A 21,802-nucleotide genomic window follows, 5' to 3' on the forward strand; every position below is an offset into this window, starting at 1 on the left:
TTGTCTTATTGTCAGAAGGACAAGGTGAGTTGGGCTAGGAAACAATGGTATGTATATATATATAAAACTACTGGAAGTTCAGCAAACTATCACTATTTTATGTCATTTTCACTATTTATTTATCTATGTAATTTATCATCACCCAGAGAATCAAAAGTGCTCATTCTCTCCAATATGTAACTTCTTTCTCAACCTCTCCCCACCAACCATTGTCATTGTCAGACTGGTAATTTCAAATCTGAAAACTTGATACATTAAAATATTATATGTGCATCCAGTTAATCTTGAGAGATGACACATAGTGATTTAATATAAAAACTACATGATTTCTCAGTGATTGTTCATTTTGGATGAAAGTCAGGATTACCACATGTAAAATTAGATATGTATCACTTTTTAAAACCTGCATAAATAAACCTGTGTATATGAGGATATTATGCACTTCTGATTCAAGTATGTGTATAAGGATATTATGCATTTCTGATTCAAAGCTGGATTTAGAAAAGGCAGAGGAATCAGAGATCAAATTGCCAACATCCACTGGATCATAGAAAAAGCAAGAGAGTTCCAGGAAAACATATACTTCTGCTTTATTGACTATGCCAAAGTCTTTGACTGTGTGGATCACGACAAACTGGGAAAAATCTTTAAAGAGATGGGAATACCAGACCACCTTACTTGCCTCCTGAGAAATCTGTATGAAGGTCAAGAAACAACAGTTACAACTGGACATGAAACAATGGACTGGTTCCAAATTGGGAAAGCAGTATGTCAAGGCTGTATATTGTCACTCTGCTTATTTAACTTATATGCAGAGTACACCATGTGAAATGCCAAGTTGGAATCCAGATTGCTGGGAGAAATATCAGTAACCTCAGATATGCAGATGACTCCACCCTTTTGGCAAAAAGCAAAGAAGAACTAAAGAGCCTCTTCATGAAAGTGAAAGAAGAAAATGAAAAAACTGGCTTAAAACTCAAAATTCAAAAAGCTCAAATCATGGCATCCAGTCCCACCACTTCTGGCAAATAGATGGGGAAACAATGGAGACAGTGACAGACTTTATTTGGGCGAGGTGGGCTCCAAAATCACTGCAGATGGTGACTACAGCCATGAAACTAAAGACACTTGCTCCTTGGAAGAAAAGCTATGACCAACTTAGACAGCATAGCAAAACGTAGAGACATAATCTTGCCAACAAAGATCAGTCTAGTCAAAGCTATTGTTTTTCCAGTAGTCATGTATGGATGTGAGAGTTGGACCATAAAGAAATCTGAGCACCAAAGAATTGATGCTTTCAAACTTTGGTGTTGGAGAAGACTCTTGAGAGTCCCTTGGACTGCAGGAAGATCAAGCCAGTGCATCCTAAAGGAAATCAGTCCTGAATATTGATTGGAAGGACTGATGATGAAGATGAAACTCCAATACTTTGGCCACCTGATGTGAAGAACTAATTCATTAGAAAAGACCCTGATGCTGGGAAAGATTGAGGGCAGAAAGAGAAGAAGATGACAGAAGATGGGATGTTTGGATGGCATCACCAACTCAATGGACATGAATTTGATCAAGCTCTGGGAGTTGGTGATGGACAGGGAAGCCTGGCATGCGACAACCCATGGGGTCACAGTCAGATGTGTCTACGCGACTGAACTGAACTGATGCACTTCTGACTATTCACTTCCTTAATTCAAATATTCAAAGTGAGTAGGAATCCCAAGAAACTATAAGAAATTCTAACAGGACATTAGAGACTGCTGCTGCTGCTAAGTCACTTCAGTCGTGTCCAACTCTGTGTGACCCCATAGACGGCAGCCCACCAGGCTCCCCCATCCCTGGGATTTTCCAGGCAAGAACACTGGAGTGGGTTGCCATGTCCTTCTCCAATGCATGAAAGTGAAAAGTGAAAGTGAAGTCGCTCAGTCGTGTCCGACTCTTCGTGACCCCATGGACTGCAAGCTACCAGGCTTCTCCGTCCATGGAATTTTCTAGGCAAGAGTACTGGAGTGGGGTGCCATGGCCTTCTCCAAGAGACTATATTATACTATAAAACTAAGTGAAATTCTCTGAAACCTAAGACAAAAAAAACATGAAGTAGAAGACAAACTAGAAGAGCAAACCTTTGCAGGTATATATTCATCAAAACATGACAGTGAAAGTACAAGATCCAGTATAGGAAAACTGAGTTATAGCTATAAGCACAGCAAAGGGTTTGAATGTGTTTCTCATCCCATACTTCTCATTCTATCTGTTCAAAAATATTCTTTGTACTTAACAGGTGATGTTTTCCTATAATTAGTTTTTTACTAACCATTAACAAGTCAAAAAATTTAGAATGTTTCAAAAATATCATATTGTTCAGATATAATGTAGACTGTGATAGTTTGAATATTAGATAACAATGCTATTATTTTTCTTAAATAAATTAATAAATTAACAACATATTAATAACAACCATGGTATGTTAGAACATAACATTACTTTTAGAATAAATAAAATATAGTGCTCAAATTCAATAAAATATACTTATAATTAAATATGGTGTAGATTATCAGATTTAAATTAATATATATATAATTAGTCAGAAACTTATTTATAGATGGCTAATAGGTAATATGATAAATGTGCATAGGATAGTAAATTGAATGATGCTTCCAAAATTAGTTACATCCTTTTAGAGCTGAATGGAATGAAAAAAACTGTTCTTGATCTTTGCACCATTATTTTAGAAAGTATGAAATCTGGAATATAAAATATCTTTTATTTTAGCTAAAATGAGCAAATTGTCCTTTAACTCCCATTTAAATTTAAATGAATGACTTTAATTTTTGATTCACTGCTTCATAATATAGAATTCACAATGACTCACTATTTATAGTTCCTCTCAGGCAAATAAGCCTGTCTAATTTTATGATACAGATTATCTGTAGTGGCTATATGCATCAGCATGGGTAGGTTTATTTCACATATTAATGACTCTAAATTCTTAAAATAAGTTTATTTCCTACTAGGACTATATAAGAAATATATGGGTCACCAACGAAGTTCTGCTAATCTGAACTCAGACACATTTTAAAACATACTTCCAAAATCATCTCAGCAGTAGGAATAAAGATGGTAAGTCTTGTTCTGAATCTTAAAGCTACAGTCTAGAATTGACACTTCTAACCTTTCACTTGGGAAAAATAGTCACACGACTATATTTAACTTCAGAGGGGGCACACAGGAACAATTCTTCCAAATAATAAATATGACTTATTTTCCAACTTTAGTGAGATATAGTTGAAATATAATGTTGTGTTATTTTAAATTAGAAAATATTGATACACATTCTTTGCAAAATTATTACCATGATACATTAACTAAAGTGTACCTCACATCACATAATTACTGTTTCTTTTTTTATGGTGAGAACATTTACTATCTTTTAGAAACTTTCAAGTTCATGATACAGTATTATTAACTATAATCACTATGCTGTACATTAGATTCTCAGGACTTATTCATCTTATAACTGCAAGTCTGTAACTTTGACCAATATCTCTCCATTTCCCCCACCCTCCAAACCCTAGTTACCACTGTTCTAGCCTCTGTTTTTGAGCTCTATTTTTTTAGATTCCACATATAAGGGATACCTTGCAGAATTTGTCTTTCTCCATCTGACTTATTTCACTTAAATGTCTTTAAGGTCCAATTTTTGTTGCAAAGGGAAGAATCTCCTTCTTTGTAATGACTCAATAATATATATATATATATATATATATATATATATATATATCACTTTTTTATCCATTCATCTGTTAATTTTTTTTTCATTCATCTGTTAATTGACTCTTACGTTGTTTCCATATTTAGGCTACTGTGAGTAATGCTGTAACGAACATGGGATTGCATATAACTCATTGGTTTCTGTTTTCATTTCCTTTGGACATATGCCCAGAAGTTTTGGGCATTGCTTAAACATATGGTAGTTCTATTTTTAATTTTTTGAGGATCCTCCAAATTTTTTTTTTTTTTTTTTTTGCTATGCAGTGCAGCATGTGGTATTCTAGTTGCTCAACCAGGGATTGAACACATGTACCCTGCAGTGGAAGCTTAGAATCCTAACCACTGGACCACCAGGAAATTTCCAAGGAACCTCCAGATTATGTCTCATAGTGGCTGCACCAATTTACATTCCCACCAGCAGTGAACATGGATTCTCTTCTTTTATACCCTCTCCAATACATGCTATTCTATCTTTTTGATGATAGTCATTCTAACAGGTGTGAGGTCATATCTCATTGTGTTTTTGATTTGCATTTCCCTGATGGTTATGACCAACCTAGATAGCATATTGAAAAGCAGAGACATTACATTGCCAACAAAGGTCCGTCTAGTCAAGGCTATGGTTTTTCCTGTGGTCATGTATGGATGTGAGAGTTGGACTGTCTAGTCAAGGCTATGGTTTTTCCTGTGGTCATGTATGGATGTGAGAGTTGGACTGTAAAGAAGGCTGAGTGCCGAAGAATTGATGCTTTTGAACTGTGGTGTTGGAGAAGACTCTTGAGAGTCCCTTGGACTGCAAAGAGATCCAACCAGTCCATTCTGAAGGAGATCAGCCCTGGGATTTCTTTGGAAGGAATGATGCTAAAGCTGAAACTCCAGTACTTTGGTCACTTCATGCGAAGTATTGGCTCATTGGAAAAGACTCTGTTGCTGGGAGGGATTGGGGGCAGGAGGAGAAGGTGACAAGGGAGGATGAAATGGCTGGGTGGCATCACTGACTCGATGGACATGAGTTTGAGTGAACTCCGAGAGTTGGTGATGGACAGGGAGGCCTGGTGTGCTGCAGTTCATGGGGTTGCAAAGAGTCGGACACGACTGAGCAACTGAACTGAACTGAACTGAACTGATGGTCAGTAGTATCGAGCACCTTTCCATGTTCCTGTTAGCCATTTGTGTGTCTTATTTGGAAAAATATGTACTCACTATCTCTGCTTATTTTAAAAATATAAATATTTGGGGTTTTTTGCTATTGAGTTTTTTTAATATATTTTGCATATTAACTGCTTATCATATGGATGATTTATAAATATTTCTTTCCCTCTGCTTTTTCATTTTGTTATTGGCTTCCTTGCTGCACAGAAGCTTTTTAGTTTGATGTACTCCCACTTGTTTAAATCCAAGGCATCATTGTTAAGACCAATATCAGGAGCTTATCTTTATAGTTTATTCTAGGAATTGGATTAATTTTAAAATTATTTTTTTTGTCTTGTAAGAACTCATCACTATAACAACTCATTATTATACTTTAATAACTACAGACTGTCTTGCAAAAAAGTCATTCTGAGTCAATGACACATCTAGCTCCTTAGAAGGCAGAAAGAGAGCAGGGTGGTCAAAGGAAGACCAAATACGTCAAATGTGCTTAGAAAAGATTATTCAGCAGAGTTTAAGCTAGTTCTGAGATTAATTATTGAATCAGATCAGGAACCTTAAATGGATAGTCAACCAAATTTAAGCCAAACACTTAGGTTTAAGAAAATATTGTTTGTCAAATGAAAATTTGACACTGGGTAATCATAATAAACAAACTGGCCAGAGGTAGCCTGTAGTCAGGGACTACAGGTAGGGACTCTGAGCAGGATGAACAAAAAAAGAGACAGTTGGGAAGACATTGGAACAAGCAGCAGCATAATGACATGATTAAACATAACATCTCACATAAGGTTATCAGAAAAAATTCAGGAAACTCAGTTTAATTTAAATTTTAAATAATGAATAATTTCTAAAAAATTATAAATATATCTCAAATATTGCAAGAGACATACTTATACTAAAAACATATTCACTTGTGTATGAAATTGAATTTTAACTAAACATCTGAACATGGTTTTTTTTTTGCTAAATCTTACATCTTTAATCACACAACAAATTACAATATAATTACTTTGTTCATAGCAGGGTAAAGTCTGCACTGAATGTATATTGGATTTATTTTTTAAGTAGGTGTTCAGTATATATATATATATATATTTTTTTTAGTGAGTGCCCAAATTGTGAATTACTTGTCCTAATCTTCACAGTTCAGTCCATAGGAAACTTTCTTGGAGCTGAATATAAGTAGAGTTCTTCAACCTAGAGTATGTATCTTTAAGGATAGTACTAATTTAGATTTTAGTCACTAGGTGAAAATGAAAGCCTAGGTGAGGCTGGAGTTGAATCAGTAAATTTATCTAATAAGAGCAATATTTTATTAATATCAATTTACATTTTAATTTGATATTTAAAATAATTAAGAACAATCTTTGATAGATTGGGACAATGTACCTATCATAGTACAGGTTAGACTACACACTATTTTTTTTTATTGCTTTTAGTATTTTTTGTTTTTATATGCTATTACACAAAAACAATATATAAGACAATTTATTGTTTTTGTGCCAATTTTTAGATAAACAGCATGTGAAAGTCTCTCAGTCATGTCCTATTCTTTGCAACTCCATGGACTGTAGCCTGCCAGGCTCTTTTGTCCATGGAATTCTCCAGGCAAGAACACTGGAGTAGGTTGCTCTGCCCTCCTCCAAGGGATCTTCCCAACCCAGGGATCAAATCCAGGTCTCCCAAAGTACAGGTGGATTCTTTACTGTCTGAGCCACCAGGGAACTCCTTTCAATATTTTTATTTTTAAACTCACAATTTCTTTAAAACAGAAAATGTTCTGCTCATAAAATTGCATCAATATCATAATATTGACTATAACTTGGTATTGTAAAGTATAAAATATTTTAAATGTAACATCTGTAATTTGCAAATTTTAGTATTAAAATTAAATTATCTAAATATAATCACTCATCTCTTATATTGAACTAAATAGGAATTTTCTCCAGTGTTAATTATTTTATGAAAATCAATTTTATTTTTCCCCATTTAGAGAACATTTCCTTTAGACTACATTTATAATTACTTAAATTTATGTACTAATAAGAAAATGTGCAGAGGCTTTTCACATTTTATAATTAATAACTGTAGATTTAAATTTTATGTCACATTTAAATGTCAAAAATCTAATATTCCAACAAGTATATTCTTAGTGAACTTTCAATATCATATTTATAAATCCTGAAGAAAAGTCTTTCTTATATTGATACACTATATATGTTGTATATGGTCACTTTATGTATTCTATACATATATAAATTTTCAAATAGAAAATTTTTAAAAATCATTTTTTAAATGATTGCTTATCCATATAAAATTACTTAAGTTTTGTGGTAATATTAGAAGGCATATGAAATAAGTTACTGCTTTTTTTTTATGATCACAAAGAGGCTACTATTTTTTTATTGGCAACTCAATCTCTCTCTATATATACAATATTGCATAAATTTTAAGTGGATTGACAATTATAGTAACAATACAAATTCATGAGCATTTACATAAAGCTGCTGCTGTAGGTTTTGTTGCATTTTGTGCCAGGTACCTTAGTAAATATGACAAACATAAAGGAATTCAGCTACTTTAATTCATAAGAACAGGCTTTCAAAAGAAGCAAATATGTCATCTCATAGACTATTTAATAAGTCAAATCCAGGAAAACTGATAACTAAAGAACAAAAGGAACACTGTTAAAGAAAGGGTGATGATAAAAATGTTAGGTTAAAATATTAGGCTTAAAATTTTAGCAATTGCACTTAGGATCCAGAAAGTGTACACACACTGGGAATTACAAGAAAAGATCTCCATGTTCTGCTTCACAATTACTATCATGTTCTGAAAGAACAATTCTGGGTTGCTACAGTGTCCTCTTCCCTGCTAATATAAACTACTCTTCTAAGTCCTAGTGAAACAAGGTGATAATTCACATAAATGGGTTTTAAAATAAGATTCTTCTCATCCAAAAGAAAAGAAAGCTAAATATCCTCTCCAAATTACAAGGAAATCTAATAAAAATGCTGACCAAATAAAGAAGCCCGATCATCCATTTACCTCCACTGACCACCTCAGAGCACAGAACCGGTGTGGCACCTACAAGAGAGGAAGTGTGTGTGGTCCTCACTCTGCCCCTACCCAGCCTGCAGTGTTTGGGGGAGCAAAAGCCCTTCAGCATCCCTGGGGTTTTATTCCCCAGGTAAAGATTGAGGGAGTGGATTAGATGGCTTTTAAGAGAACTTCCTACTTTTTTTTTTTTTAGGCCTTGACATGTAGCTTGTTGGGATCTTATTTCTTTGACCAGGGATTGAACCCATGCCCCTTGCAGTGGAAGCATCCAATCTTACTTACTGGATCACCAAGGAAGTCCCTTAAGAGACTCCAAGAGAAAGGATCCAAGTCAGCTTGACATCTCACCTGTGGGCAGACACTTAGGGCGGCAAAAGAAATGGACTTAAAAACAGTTGGGTGAAATATTTACCTTCTGATCTCATCTTTTGGAACTATTGGGTACTAGAGTTCAAGAAATCTTTGTTCAATATTTAATCTAATGGCTGGATTGCTACAGAGTAATAAGGAAACAAGGCATCTGACACTGAAATTTTGGATAAAAAATGTAGGAACACTATGCCAAGTCTGGAGAAAAACAGTGCACCATCACATGACACCAGGAATCAAGACTTCCTGCCTCTGAATTTTAAGTCATTAATCTTCATGGGAGATGCACCTTCAACTCTTTGAAAAGATCCACCAACTCATAACTGTTAAGAATATGTTTTCTGAAATCCTCCCATTAAAGCAATTGCCATGGAACTAGTTCTAACAGAAAGGATGCAGAAAGGAGAATTTAGCTTTTTCTTTACAGATCAGAAAGATTACCCAAAATGGATTCTCATTTTCTGTCCCATATTAAGAACAAAAGTATCAGTTCTTCTGGAATCTAACATACTGGCTTCATTCTCAAATGCATCACTTTATTCTCCTTGTAAGGAAGCCATACATTACACACCTTAACCACATGACAGCCACATGATTTCTTCAATAAGCCTTAGAGCTTCCACGGCTCTCCTGGGGCCTGCAGTCCAAGTAGTTCTGAGGAATCAAATGTTAAAGCTTTCTCCATAGCAACAAGTTCCTTTGATATGTGGGTTACTGAACACAAAGTCACTGGATAATTTGTCTTCAACATAGTCCATTTCTGTTTTTAACAGTTTGTTAGCTGTGCTTTCTTCTCAATGAACACTCTGATGCCATCTTGAATAACTTCTTCATCAGAGTCTCCTTTTATCTTTGTATATTTAAAGGTTCAGGATGGGGAACACATGTATACCTGTGGCGGATTCATTTTGATATTTGGCAAAACTAATACAATTATGTAAAGTTTAAAAATAAAATAAAATTAGAAAAAATAAAAATAAATAGAAAAAAAAAAAAAAAAGTGTAGAAAAGGACATTACAACCCCTGATTCAGACATCAACATGTTCAGGCTTATCTTTAAGAAGTCATTTTATCTTCTTTACGGCTGAAGGTGTCAGGATGAGGGCGGCCCAGCGGTGGGGGTGGCTGCTACTTCCTCTTGCTCACAGTTGGGACCCTGGCCCAGACGAAGGAAGCTGACATCCTCGCCATCCTGTGCCCCATTGTCTAGGGCCGGAGCTCCGCAGTCTCAACCTCTCTCCATGGACAGCGCGGGCACACTGTAAAATAAGTAACTTTTATTTCACCACAAAACCTAATACAAAATTCATGTTAATTGTTGTTTAAACATTTGATAGAATGCAACAGACTTGAACATCTATTTTTAAGAGTATTTTGGAGGGAAGGCCAGCAGTATCTGAAGTAATTTGCTCCTGTGCTCGCTCCTGTGCTATCAATCAGAAATCATCCTTGTTTAAAACCAGAGACTGCAAAATTATGTGATTATGTGACCTAGAGACCACACTGAAGGCCCATTTACTTTCTATAACCTTTAAACAAATTTAAACAAATGACTGAAAGTCCCATTCATCTTTAAAGAACCACCTAGCGTGTGTTAAGTTGCTTCAGTTGTGTCCAACTCTTTATGACCCCATGAACTATGGCTCACCAGGCTCCTCTGTCCATGGGGATTCTCTAAGCAAGAATACTGGAGTGGGTAACCTATCCCTTCTCCAGGGGATTTCCTAACCCAGGGACTGAACCCATATCTCTTATGTCCCCTATATTGAGAGGCAGGTTCTTTACCACCAGTGTGACCTGGGAAGCCCCCAAAACTACAGGGTAGTAAGAGAAAATCAGTGATTGCCAAGGGTGGGATGGGGGAGAAATGAAGAACCACCTAAAGTATATTCGAAACCACTCGGCTTTGTGCATGAAAAGCCCATAGATTTAAACATATATTTCACTTTTGCAGGCAATAGTAATATTATGGCAAAAAAGAGATATGCATTGAATGTAAATATGAAGAGTTTTTCTTGCCTTGTTTTGAATATGGTCAATAGGAATAAATAGGATTTTCCATAGTTCTGATAAGTAGCACCTTACTGCTTATAATTGGGATTACAGAAAGAACATATACAGGGATGGGAGAATTAGTAACAGACCTGAAAAAGGTGAATATACCAGGAACTCTACCAGATTTCCATTATATTGCTGGTTACAGCCTTTCCTACCCTCTTTCTTCCTTTACCTGAAAATCATCTTATTTTTTAGGATTCAGTGTTGACATTACTTCATCTAGTCCTACAACCTTTAAGACTAGGATAGGGTCTGTAATTATTAAACTCATAATGCCTTGGGTTTTTATTATGTATGACCCACTATACTGATCACATCATATTATATTGTCTTTTTTCAAAGGACAGCATTTCCTCTTCAGTGTCTCCTGCTTAAGCTGCATGGTGTTTATTTTATTGCAGGGATGTAATAATATTGAATAAATGAATGATTATAAATCAGTATAGCAGAACTCAGTTGACTGAACTAACAAACATAACTTTATAAAAGTCTGAATTGGAAAGTAATGATAGTAAAATAGTCCTTAAAAAGAGGTTACAATGGGGGAAGAACACAGTTTCAGAGACTAGTTAAAGGTTAAGGTTTTGACTGATATGGCCTTTCTATGGTTTCAGAGATCACAGAAAGTCCTCAGGAGAATTTTCTTTTATCCTAATCTGACTTTTTTTGTCTTCAGTTTGGACAATACCTCTTCAAGGCCCTTGATCTGAAACTCCAATCCCTTCTCTTTAATAAGAAATACCCTGTTTGGAAATTCCTTGTAGGATCTGTGCAATGGCCCAAATTTGAGCTGTACAAAATCAAGAAACATTCAATATTATAATGTCTGATCCTGAGTTTCACAGTTATTGTGGTGAGGCAGGAGTAGAAATGGGTTAAGAAAGATAAATTCTTGCTATCTCATGAGTCAGAGAAATGCTTTTTTCTTTTTTTTTTAATTCAAGCATCCTTTTCAATACTCTCTGTAGGCTATAGAACTACTAATTCTTTACTACTGATGTATTGGCCTCCCTGGTGGCTCAGTGGTAAAGAATTTGCCTGCAATGCAGGAGCTGCAGGAGATGCAGATTAAATTCCTGGGTTGGGAAGATCCCCTGGAGGAGGGCATGGCAATCCACTCCAGTATTCTTGTCTGGAGAATCCCATGAACAGAAGAGCCTGTGCGCTACAGTCCATAGGGTCACAAAGAGTAGGACAAGACTGAAGAGACTTAGTATACATTCATGCACTGATGTATTAAAATAATAATCTAGTAATAGTAACTTTCATTGCAAGGACAAACATCAGTTTTTAAGAGACAGTGAAACATTAGCTCATAATGACCAAACTCACTCCTTTAATAGGATATCTTCTTTGTTTGTCTTTGAAACCATTTTGTTCTCTTGAAAGTTTTATTTCCTATTCTTCCTATGGCTTAGAAGTATCATAAAAGAAGTATATAAGACTTTAATATTACTTTTATTGGGTCTTAGAGATGTACTGTAATTTATTCTGTCCTTTTGTGCCAAAGTCTTCAAGAGAAAGGAAAGAAATGATGGTGATTATCAAAACACTCCACCTTTGATCTATAGATACACGGTTAAACACCTGTCTGTCATTATTAGATCTAATAGCATATAGGAATGTAGGGAAAAAAAAGTTTGGAAAAAGAAAAAATGAAAATTCATATCTCTTGGTATTTCAGATAATTTTATTCCATCAGGATTCCCAAAGGTAAATGGTTTGTAGGGTCCCTCATGGAGTGTGGAGGAAAAATTTACATTATTTTTCAATTGGACCTCTATCGCCAGACTTTATGGGATAAGATCACGTATGTCCAGTTTTTCATGGTGCTTTGACAAAATAAGGGCCTCTGTAAGAAACATGAAACTAGTTCATATCTTGCTCTCCCAATATTGAAATCTCAGTCTGAGGATCCTCTTGAATTCCTCTGCCAAGAGTAGCTATCTCTCCTAAGTACCGACACCTTCTATGCTTTCAGATTCTTCACCTCCCTATTAGGTGCTTCTTCCTTTTCCCAGCGGATGAATACCTTCTTGGACTCTCCCACCTCTGTCTCTCTGTATGCCTCCTGACAAAAACTAGTCCAATGCACACTCAAAGCAGCACAACAGACCTTGGAATCAATGAGCTATTCTCCCTTTGGGATGTCCCCAATGGAGGGAATGGACTGACCACAGTACTTACCCTTCTCTTCCTCAGATCTATGATTGCCCCAAGGGTTTGAGGAAAGATCCCACCCAAGGGACTCTTGAACTTTGTTCAGGGAATATTCCACACTTATTTCCCCACTGGGGTGGATGTTCAAACCCTCCTAAACATCTTATACTCTGGGGAAGAAAAATCACTAATTATAACTATTGCAAGGGAGGAAGCAGGTAAGACTAATCAAAATAATTCAGTGAAGGCTATATATCAGCATGGAGTCCAGCTCATTCTCACAATTATTTCTGGCTGGGACCCCTGAGAGGAAAACAGTCTTTGGCGGCATCTCACACACTTCAGGGATTTGATTCATAAGGACATTCAGCCAACGGGGAAGAAATTCACAAATGGAAGTAGGTTTCAGAAAGTCATCCAGAGATGGAAGGACAATTCCTGGACCTCCCTTGAGTGTCTAAGGGAGTGTCTCCAGGTGTATACAAATGTGAACCCAGAGTAAGTGGAAGGCCAAGCCATTCTTAAGTCTCATTTAACTTCCCAGAGTTTCCCAGACATTAGGAAAAAATTATTCAATATACAAACATTGGAGATAGGGCCTACCATGCCACTTCCCAGCTGGTGTAGTCAACATTTCACATGTTCAACAACCAGTATCTGGAGCCTGATGCAAAGGAAGATAGATGAGCAGAACCAATTGCCAGTATTCTGGCTTTAGCAATTCAGGTTGAGTTGACCTCCCAGGGATGACCTCCCCTCATGCCACCTGTCCTGAAGGAAACCAGTAATATGGATAAACTGCCCGGGGTTTCAAAGACCACCTGCACAGTGGAGAGAAAGTCTTAAAGCCAATGTGCACACTGCACAGAGGAGGGTCATTGGAAAGGGGAATGCCCCAAATGTCTGAGAAAGAAATTAAGCAGACTGTTATGTCCTGACCCATCATCACTGGTTGCACACATCAAAGAAGAGAGCTGAAGTGACCCAGGGTTCCTAGGAGAGCCCTGGACATACCCCCAAGGAACCTAGGCTCACCCTGATCATTAGGGATAAAAAGATTGACTTTTTAGTGGACACAGGGGCACTAACAAGGCAGAATGACCAATGTTAAATATAAGATAGTGGGAGTGAAAGGAAAGCCACAGGAGCACAACTTTATAGAGCAACTTGAGTGTGATTTGAAAGGGAAAATATTATCTCAGTCTTTCTTATATGTTTCCAGAATGTTGAATTCTGCTAAGAAGAAGAGACTTACTACATAAATTGGGATCTACAATTTATCTCAGAGACAAAAACCTTACCATCTATATACCTAAGACTCTTTTCCATTATGTAGCCCTATTGCTGCCACTCTCTGTGAAGGATAATGGCCTGATTAACCTTGAAGGGATTTAATCCCTCAGTATGGGCAAATGAACAGTAGGCAGAGACAGGAGATCCCCCTAGTCAAGCTTTGACCTAACTCCAGTCACCCAAATATAAAGCAATACCCTGTGGACTAAGAATGCTGCCTGCCATATCAATAAAAAAATGTCACAGCATCGGCAATTGTCTTAAGGGAACTCAGGATGGAAGCAAGGAATGCCTGCCATCTAGCAGTCCTCAGACTGCAGCCACCCACAGTGGTGTAGCTTGAGTAAACTAAAGATGAGAAAACACAGAATACTGGCCCCAGATAGCTGAGAGTCATATCAAAAGAATAATAAATCAGTGAGCCCAGACTCTTACATCTTCATACATAGAAAGACACTAGATTCCTTAACTTGAGGTATCTTGTTTTCTTTATTCACAATAACATTTTGACATTCTGACTACCTGTCCTTTGTTGCAAAAACTAGATATCCTAGCTCCCCTCTTGCCTCCTCAGAGTAGTTTTCTCAGTGCTATCTGAGATGCTGGCTCCAAGACTTGAAGTCATAAAAATTAGAATGTCTGTGCAATAAAACATGACTCTTAACTTGTAGGTTCTTCATTTTTCTTCAGTCAACAGCCCTTTTAGCTAGACATTGAGCCTAATGTAGAAAGCTTACTCAAACAAGGGCTTCTTAGACCCTGTCAGTCCCCTTGCAACCCTCATATCGTGCCAATTAAAAAAGAAAGAAAGAAATATCAGCTTACTCAGCTTCCTTGAGCTGTAAATAAAGCTACTAAGGATTCACCCAGTGGTGCCCAACAGTTACACCCTTTTCTCTACTCTAAACCCTGGGAGAATCTGGTATTCCGTGTTAGATTTAAAAGATGCCTTCTCTTGTGTGCTCTTAGCTCTGGAATCTTAATACATTTTTTTTTTTTGCTTTTGGATGGCAGGATCAGATAGTAAAGGAAAACAACAGTTGTACTGGACAGTTCTGCCCTAGGGATTTAAAAACATTGCCAACATTTTTAGAAAAATTTTTGCTGAGGATCATGGTGACCTTGAGTTAGAACAGGGAACTAAACTTCAATACGAGGATGACATTCTAATCATCAGCCCCACCTAAGAGCTTTCTGAATATAATGTAGTTAACACCTTAAGTCATCTGGCAAAGAGAGGATGTAAAATTTCAAACAAAAAGCCCAAATCTCCCTCCAGTGGGTAGAATGTGCGTGCAAAATCTGAAGAACTTCATGCCTGAAGAACTATGGATAAAGGTTTGTGACACTATATAGAAGGCAGTGATCAAGACCATCATCAAGAAAAAGAAAAGCAAAAAGCAAAAATTGTTGTCTGAGGAGGTCTTAAAAATAGCTAAGAAAAGAAGAGAAGCTAAAGGCAAAAGAGAAAAAGAAAGATATACCCATTTGAAAGCAGGGTTCCAAAGGATAGCAAGGAGCGATAAGAAAACCTTCCTCAGTGCAAAGAAATAGAAGAAAGCAATAAAATGGGAAATACTAGAGATCTCTTCCAGAAAATTTGAGATACCAAGTGAAGATTTCATGCAAGGATGGGCACAATAAAGGACAGAAATGGTATGGACCTAACAGAAGCAGATGATATTAAGAAGAGGTAGCAAGAACACAGAAAAACTATACAAAAATGATCTTCATGACACAGATAATCACAATGATGTGATCACTCACCTAGAGTGAGACATCCTGGCATGTGAAATCAAGTGGGCCTTAGGAAGCAGCACTATGAACAAAGGTAGCGGAGGTGATGGAATTCCAGCTGAACTATTTCAAATTCTAAAAGATGATGCTGTGAAAGTGCTTCCCTCAATATTCCAGCAAATTTTGAAAACTCAGCAGTGGCCATAGGACTGGAAAAGGTAAGTTTTCATTCCAATCCCAAAGAAGGGAAATGCCAAAGAATGTTCAAACTACCACACAATGGCACTCATCTCACACATAGGCAAAGTAATGCTCAAAATTCTCCAAGCCAGGCTTCAACAGTATGTGAACCATGAATTTCCATATGTTCAAGCTGGATTTAGAAAATGCATAGGAACCAGAGATCAAAATGCAAACATCTGCTGGACCATAGAAAAAAACAAGAGAGTTCCAGAAAAGCATTTACTTCTGCCTTATTGACTATGCCAAAGCCTTTGATTGTGTGGATCACAACAATTTGTGGAAAATTCTTAAAGAGGTGGGAATACCAGACCACCATACCTACCTCCTAAGAAATCTGTATGCAGGTCAAGAAGCAACAATTAGAACCAGATATGAGACAACAGACTGGTTCCAAATTTGGAAAGGAATATGTCAAGGCTGTATATTGTCATCTTGCTTATTTTACTTATATGCAGAGTACATCATGTGAAATGCCAGGCTGGATGAGGCACAGGTTGGAATCAAGATTACCAGGAGAAATATGAAGAACTTCAGGTACACAGATTACACCACACCTATGGTAGAAAGTGAAGGAGAACTAAGGAGCCTCTTGATGAAAGTGAAAGTGAGTGAAAAAGTTGGCTTAAAAACTCAACATTCAGAATACTAAATTATGGCTTCTGGTCCCGTCTGCTGCTGCTGCTGCTGCTGCTAAGTTGCTTCAGTCATGTCCGATTCTGTGCAACCCCACAGACGGCAGCCCATAAGGCTCCCCCATCCCTGGGATTCTCCAGGCAAGAACAATGGAGTGGGTTGCCATTTCCTTCTCCAATACATGAAAGTGACAAGTGAAAGTGAAGTCGCTCAGTCATGTCTGACTCTTAACGACCCCATGGACTGCAGCCTACCAGGCTCCTCCATCCATGGGATTTTCCAGGCAAGAGTACTGGAGTGGGGTGCCATTGCCCCCATCACTTCATGGAAAATAGGTGGGGAAACAATGGAAATAGTGACAGACTTTATTTTTGGGTGGTTCCAATATCAGGGTGGATGGTGACTGCAGCCATGAAATTAAAAGATGCTTGCTCATTGGAAGAAAAGCTATGACCAAACTAGACAGTATATTAAAAAGCAGAGACATTACTTTGCCAACAAAGTCCATCTAGTCAAAGCTATGGTTTTTTCAGTAGTCATGTATGGATGTGAGAGTTGGACTATAAATAAAGCTGAGTGCCAAAGAATTGATGCATTTGAACTCTGGTGTTGGAGAAGGCTCTTGAGAATACCTTGGACTGCAAGATCAAACCAGTCAATCCTAAAGGAAATCAGTCCTTAATATTCATTGGAAGGACTGATGCTGAAGCTGAAGCTCCAATAATTTGGCCACCTGATGAAAAGAACTGCCTCATTTGAAAAGACCCTGATGCTGGGAAAGATCGAAGGCAGTAAGAGTAGGAGATGACAGAGGATGAGATGGCTGTTGGATGGCACCATCAACCCGATGGACATGAGTTTGAGTAAACTCCGGTAGCTGGTGATAGACAGGGAGGCCTGGTGTACTGCAGTCCGTGGGGTTGCAGAGTTGGATACAACCGAGTGACTGAACTGAACTGACCAAATCCTTACCAGTTGTGCTGTGTGCTTAGTTGCTCAGTCATGTCTGACTCTTTGCAATCTCATGGACTGTAGCCCTCCAGGCTCCTCTGTCCATGGGAATTCTCCAGGCAAGAATACTGGAGTAGGTTGCTATGCCCTCTTCCAGGGCATCTGCCCAACCCAGGGATTGAACCCATGTCTCCTGCAGTGCAGGTGGATTGTTAACCATCTGAGCCACCTCAAGACATGAGTCTAATGTGTCTTCCTTTGTCTGGAAGACAATTAAAGCTATTCTTTTCTACTTCACCTAAACTCTGTGATTCAAATGGCATCAGGACACAGAAGCCACATTTTTTTGTATCACTACCACTTCCAACCCCTTTTAAAGGAAAGGATGGCTGCAGATTAATTATCCCCTGGTCCAAGTTATGCTTCTGGACAATACATCTGTGACTCTAAGGCTCTGTAATATCCTTAACACTGTCTACTTTCTACCTCAGACAGGTCCAAAATTAACTTATAAGTGTAAAGAAGTTATGAAACAAATATACTCCAGCAGCCTGACCTAAAAATCTATAGTGAGAATGCATAATTGAAATGGTTCATTGGTGAGAGTAGTTTTGTGAAAGAGAGAAAAGGCTGTTTATATTGCTGTAGATTTCCATCACAGAAGAGGTGGAAGCTAAAGCTGTGTCCTCAGGCTATTCTGCCCAGAATGCCAAATTAATTGCCTTAATCAGAGCAGTAGAACTAGGGAAAGGAAAAGTTGTCAATATTTACACTGACTATAAATGTGCCTATTCAATCCTACAGGCCCTTGGGGCCAATAGGAAGGAAAGAGGATTGCTGACCCCAGGGAATAAAAAGATTAATAATGGGGAGGAAATTATGCAGCTTTCAGAAGCAATACTTCTGCCAAAGGATGTGGAAGTTATTCATTAGAGGCCAACAAAATGGAGAAACAGAAATAATGAGGAACTAACAGAGCAGATATGGCAGCTAAACAAGCAACAGAGGATGGGATCAGACTTCAAATGCCACTCTTACTGGCTCCCCCAGACCCTAACTCCTACACTTCCATATATACACCAGAAGAAAGGAAAAAGGTTTTGAAATGCAGTTACTTTATTGCACTCACTTTGAAATGCAGTTACCCCAGAATACCCATAGTGGATTGTTAATAGTCATGGGCAGCAGTTCTTCCCATCAGTCATGGCACTCCAAGCCCTCAGAGAAGATCACCAGAGCACACATTACAGGCAGGAGGCTCTATGTCAGTTGTTATCAATGATTCAACAAATCCATGACTACTCCCAATTACCATTGAGATTCCCATGTGGTGCTAGTGGCAAAGGACCTCCCTGCCAATGTAGGTGACACAAGAGACATGGGTTTGATCTCTGAGTTGGGAAGATCCCCTGGAGGAGGAAATGACAACCCACTCCAGTAGTGGATCATAAAGAGAGTTGGACCATAAAGAGGTCTGAGCACCAAAGAATGGATGCTTTGAAACTGTGGTGCTGGAGAAGTCTTGAGTCTCTTGGACAGCAAGGAGATCAAACCAGTCAACCCTAAAGGAAATAAATTCTGAATATTCATTGAAAGAACTGATGCTGAAGCTGAAGCTTCAATAGTTTGGCCACCCATGGGAAAAGTCAACTCATTGTAAAAGACCCTGATTCTGGGAAAGATTGAAGGCTGGAGGAGAAGGGGGCAACAGAGGATAAGATGGTTAGATGGCATCATCAACTCAATGGGCATGAGTTGAGCAAACTCTTGGAGATAGAGAAGGGCAGGGAACCCTGGCATGCTGGAGTCCGTGGGGTCACAGAGTAAGACATGACTGAGTCATTGAATGACAACCTTAAAGAGGTGTTTGAAACTTGCCCTAATTGCCTCCAGAATAACTCCAACACTCACTTCCCCCCCAACCAAGGTCAAGGAAGTAACCCTGACTCAGTGCAGAGGCACATTTCAAGGTCAAAAATGGCAAACTGATTTTACAGTAAAGCCCTGGGCACAAAGATGTTTTAGATAGATATTTACTATTTTTACCCGACATCTTCTCAGCTGAATGGAGGCATTCCACATCATAATTGAGACAACCTCCGTAACCATATAAGTCAATTTTATTTTAAATCTCCACTCATACATATGTCTATATAGTCTATTGATTCTGTTTCTCTGGAGAACCCTCATACTTATGGAGCTTAAAGGAATTGAGCTATGAGAAAAAATTTTTCTCAATTATTTTTCAAATCTCTCTAATTAACTGAACTGATTGATATACATAACACCAGTATGCCATAGTATACCAAAAAGAAAAGAAAGAAGGAAATAAAAACGGAAACAAATAGACTAAATGTAAATCTCACAGTTTAGAGAAAATGCAAGGATGGTAGAACATATAAAATGATACTCCAAGCATGTAATTAGTAAAATTCAGAATATAAGAACACTATAGGAAAAATGATCTAAGTTTAATAGCTTAATTAAAACAGAAAAAAGAAGAAAGAAACATTTGTTAAGCAGAGACTTAGCTAAATGCTAGTACATGAACACGAACAAAGAAATTTGGAAAAAAAAAAAAAAGGAAAAATTTGAACTCTGGCAGCATACTTAATTGTATCAATTACTTATATTTTACTTCCAGGTAAAAAATATTACTGGAGTTACGCTATCTTAGAATTAAGCTCAAAACACCCCAGTTTAGAAGCATAAAACAAGTCTGTGGATTTTTTTTTTGTTTTTTTTATAGCTTGCTAATGACTACATGGAGGTTCATTGTCCTATTTGTTTTAGTTTTGTTTATGTTTGAAGTTTTTCCACTGAGGGACATGTATAACACTAGCAGTATGATTGCCATTATCTTCATCGGGGAGAAGCTTATTAGGAAACTAGGTGTATAAGAAATTGTCAAATACACACACACACACACACACACACACACATACAGATAGGCTTCCCAGGTGGCACTAGTGGTAAAGAACCTGCCTGCCAATGCAGAAGATGTAAGAGACTTGGGTTCAATCCTACACACACACACACACACACACACACACACACATATATGTATGGGCTTCATGAATAGTGCTTTTGGAAATGGGCAAGTTTCTTCATTATTAAAATAAACAACTCTTTTGGCAATTTTAATGCATTGCCAGAAAATTGAAATTAATTAAATCTAAACTTCCCCATCTAACATCTGGTTTACAGAAAACACAAGGGGCACAGGAACATGTTAAATAACACCCTGAGTATGCAGTCGACAAAATTCACAATGAAGGAATTTTACAGTAGAATTGATGCAGTATTTTTCAAAAATAGTGTAACAGACAAAAGGCAGGGTTGAGTAAAGACATCAATGAAATGCAATATGGAACCATTTAGTCAATTCAGACACTATTCTCATCTCTCGGGGGTGGGGGGGTAAGAAACAAAATATTGGAGACTATTTTTTTTCATTCTGATTATCATCATTCTAACCCTTAATTACCATGTTTTTCCTCCAATAGAGACATATTTATGATCAAGCCTTTATCTACTGAGTATTATCTGACTTTCAGTAAGCCATATAACCCCAAAGCCACACAACACTTAACACAACCTTACTTTTGTAGGGGGTATTTCCTTAGGGGAATCATATGCAGTATTTTAGTAATAAACAACCTTGCTCATTGCCCAGGAGAAAGAAGCACTTTTTTTTTTCACCATGTCTCAAGGTCTTAGAGAAACGGCTAACATGTAGTAGGTGCTTAATGAATGTTTGTTTAATAATTACATAAATTGAAAAAAAATGAATCTTCTCATCATTAGTAAGCATGAAACTTCTATAAGTGTAGATGAAGTGGTGATCTAATAACTAACATAAGGAAAGTTAAGTATACAAATTAAATACTGCTACATAACAAAAAACTCAAAACTTAATAGTTTGAAGGAACAATAATTCATGTGACTCAGGAGTTCACAGCTCACCTGAGTTTGTTTTATATAACCTGAGTTATCAACTGCACTGAATTTAAAAATGATACACAATTTTTATATTAATTTGTATTGTTATATATTTACATTATATTAAATATGCTAAAGCTGAAACTCCAGTACTTTGGCCACCTCATGCAAAGAGTTGACTCATTGGAAAAGAGTCTGATGCTGGGAGGGATTGGGGGCAGGAGGAGAAGGGGACGACAGAGGATGAGATGGCTGGATGGCATCACTGACTCGATGGACGTGAGTTTGGGTGAACTCCGGGAGATGGTGATGGACAGGGAGGCCTGGTGTGCTGCGATTCATGGGGTCGCAATAGTCGGACATGACTGAGCGACTGAACTGAACTGAAATATATTATTCATATTTCAGTTTTGTCACTTGTCTCAATGTATTTCA

At 37.5% G+C, this 21,802-nt stretch overlaps 1 pseudogene; it reads right to left on the bottom strand.

The window, feature by feature from the left end:
* Positions 1-9,011: 9,011 nt before the first annotated feature.
* Positions 9,012-9,532, bottom strand: LOC107131863 (iron-sulfur cluster assembly 1 homolog, mitochondrial-like; annotated as a pseudogene).
* Between the last annotated feature and the right edge of the window lie 12,270 nt (positions 9,533-21,802).

Source organism: Bos taurus, chromosome 26, assembly GCF_002263795.3.
Source record: "Bos taurus isolate L1 Dominette 01449 registration number 42190680 breed Hereford chromosome 26, ARS-UCD2.0, whole genome shotgun sequence".
NCBI classification, from domain to species: Eukaryota; Metazoa; Chordata; class Mammalia; order Artiodactyla; family Bovidae; genus Bos; species Bos taurus.